The sequence below is a fragment of the Magnolia sinica genome, chromosome 12 (assembly GCF_029962835.1).
Source record: "Magnolia sinica isolate HGM2019 chromosome 12, MsV1, whole genome shotgun sequence".
NCBI classification, from domain to species: domain Eukaryota; kingdom Viridiplantae; phylum Streptophyta; class Magnoliopsida; order Magnoliales; family Magnoliaceae; genus Magnolia; species Magnolia sinica.
In genome coordinates this window covers 79,631,716-79,634,744 of record NC_080584.1, presented here as the reverse complement: position 1 = coordinate 79,634,744, position 3,029 = coordinate 79,631,716, and the positions used below count along the sequence as shown (strand labels likewise).

The window sequence follows — 3,029 nt, the reverse complement described above, 5'->3', positions numbered from 1 at the left end:
GTTGTCCTCTTCTGGTTCTTGAGGCTTTTCGGGCCTAACCGGAAGAGTTTTATCAATGATCTTCCCACTCCTAAGAGTGGTGATGGATTTAGCATGCCCCATCTGATTTGAAGAGCTGGGATCATTATTCTCGTACTGCGGTTTAGGATTGGGGATAGGTTGTGCAGGAAGCATTCCCTTTTCTATAACCGTCATACGAGAATCTATTTTTTGCATAAAATCTGTGATTCCCCGCATTGCCTGAGCCAGCTCTTGTATGAGATTTTGAACCGGTTCCTCTTGAGGTTTCACTTGATTTGGATTTTGATTGAAGAAACCTGGAGGAGTCGCCGTTTGTCCATTCCTCCAACTAAAGTTTGGATGATTTTTCCAGCCAGGATTGTATGTATTGGAGTTAGGTCCAGTAAAAGGTCTTTGATAGTTATTTACGGCATTGGCTTGTTCATTCAACACTCCTCGAAAGGCAGGTATTGTAGGACAGTTTTCAGTTGTGTGAATGTTGCAATCACAGATGCCGCAAACGATTTCATTGACCTTATCCTTCTTTCCTTCCATGGCCTCAACTTTCCTTATGAGCGTAGTCACTTTACACTTGAGATCATCCTCTTCTTTCAAGAGATATAATCCACCTTTCTCCTTTAATTGAGTCGGCCTAGACGTGGTGTTCGACTTTGGGTAATAGTCCCAAGATTGTGTTTTTCAGAAACTATCGAGGTAGTCCCATACCTCGTCGATATCTTTATTAATGAACTCTCCATTACACATTGTCTCGACCATTTGGCGCATGGAAGATGTCACCATCATAGAAAAATTTGTAATGCGCCACGTTTCAAATCCGTGTTGTGGGCATGAATCGACCAAATCTTTGAACCTTTCCCAACATTGAAAGAATGTTTCATCTTCCTTTTGGGCAAAGTTCATGATCGCTTTTCTGAGGGTAATCGTTTTATGATGTGGGAAGAATTTTTTTATGAATTCCCTCTGCATATCGTTCCATGTGCCGATGGATCTAGGACGCAGTGAATGTAACCACGTCTTAGCTTTCTCTTTCAAGGAAAAAGGAAAGAGTTTCAGCCTAATTGTATCCTCAGATACATTAGGAAAACATAATGTAGCTATTATCTCATCGAACTCTTTCAAATGTAAATATGGACTTTCAGATTCAAGTCCATGGAATTTGGGAAGGAGTTGGATAACTCCTGGCTTGATGTCCATTTGTCCTGTGTTTTCAGGAAAAATCATGCATGAGGGCGTACTCACTCCCGCCGGTTGTAGAAAATCTCGTAAAGTACGAGGCGGGGGTGCCTGTTGCACCTCATTCTCATCTTGGGTATCCTCCACCCTGGGTGGAAGTAGAGGAGGTTGGTCTTCAGCCATAACCTCAGTTAACTCAGGGGATTTTGAGCGGTGTCTAGTCCTGCGATGGATAGTCAACCCCTCAACCAATCCTCCTTCAGTCAAGAGACGTCGAGTGTTGTCACGGGCCCACTTGGGCATGAAACACTCACAACCCTAAATTAAAAACTTAACCCTAAGAAAGGAAAAGAAAAGCTAGAAAGAAAAAGAGAGTTGGAAAGAAATTACCAAATTGAAGCCCCTAAGTTAAGGACCTGCAAAATAAAACAAAATAAGTTAGATTCTAAAAAGGAGAAAAACAATCCTTAAAAGAAAGATAGAAGTGAACTAGCTTCTAAAAGAAAGAATTCCTAAGAGAAGATGAAAATTTCTAAAATAAATTAGGAGAGTCCTAACTTAGAAAGTAAATTACTAAAGGAGAATTTAAAAAAATAGAAAGTAGGGAAGGAGTGTACCGAATTAGAGATTTCTATCTTAAAGGCCTATAAAATAAGAAGGTTAGTTTCTAAACAGATATTCTAAAAATAAATTAGGAAACAAAATTAGTTTCTAAAAGTGTTAGAATTAGAAAGTTACTAAAATAAAACAAAAATAGAAAGTTAATTTCTAAGAAGGGAAAGAAATAACCTAAATTCTAAAAATATGAAAAAGTAGAGAGATTAGGAAGGAATTACCAATTGAGAAACTTATGTCCAGATCCTATAAAATAGGAAACAAGTTAGTTTTGAACTAAAAATAGAAATAAATAAATAAATAAATAAAAACTAAGGTTAGTAAAATCTTAATCTTAAACTAATCCTAAAACCAATTAATTTCAGAAAATCGTAACCGTCAGTCCCCGGCAACGGCGCCAAAAACTTGTTCACTCCCCAAGTATAGGGTTGTGATGTAGTAATAAACTCGGTAAGACCGAGGTCGAATCCACAGGGACTGAAACTTGTACGTGTCCTGAAACTAGGTAGAAATAGAACTAGACTAAGATGCTATCTAAATCAAATAGAATTTAAGAAATAATTGTGGAAGAATTATCTAAAACTTTAAGGAATTCAGAGGAAAGGAACTAGGGATTCAGAGGATCCACTTGTAGAGATCAGGGAGATCTTATGCCTGCATCAAGGATTATGGAATTCAACTGAACTTACTTGATTTGATTTTCAAGAGATGAAAGGTATATGAATTAGAATGGATTCCATCACCAAACCATGCCCAGGAGACAAAGTAAACAATAGAATTAAACTAATTACCAACCAGTCAACAATGTATGAAGATCAGGAAGGTACCATCATCCGACCATGCCCATGAGACGATGGTGAACAACGGGGCTTCCCGACGTCATAAACATCAAAAGAGAAAAGAAATATTCAAAGCCATTGCAAACCCATTGTAATTTCAGTCACAACAGACCATTAAAGACTAAGAAAAATATTCATTTAATAATTAAACCACAATCAAGTTTAATTCACAATGAAATAATTAAATAAAGTCTCCCATCTCAATACAAGCTTCACCTCTTAGCCCTAGCTAAGAGGTTCAACCCAACATGAATGTGCTAGAACCAAAGAAAAAAAAAAACATTAAAGGAAAGAAATAAAATAAAAGGAAAAGAAAAAGGAAACCTCTTTCTTCCTATCTCCTCAGCTTTTTCTCCCAAACGAAAACTCCTCAGCAGCACA

General features: G+C 37.5%; 1 non-coding gene across 1 annotated transcript; it reads left to right on the top strand.

Annotated features, from left to right (window-relative positions):
• The first annotated feature begins 832 nt into the window (after positions 1 to 832).
• On the top strand, positions 833 to 939 carry LOC131222214 (small nucleolar RNA R71). The gene has a single exon (XR_009159921.1). It is a non-coding gene; the product is annotated as a small nucleolar RNA R71 (small nucleolar RNA).
• Positions 940 to 3,029: the final 2,090 nt, after the last annotated feature.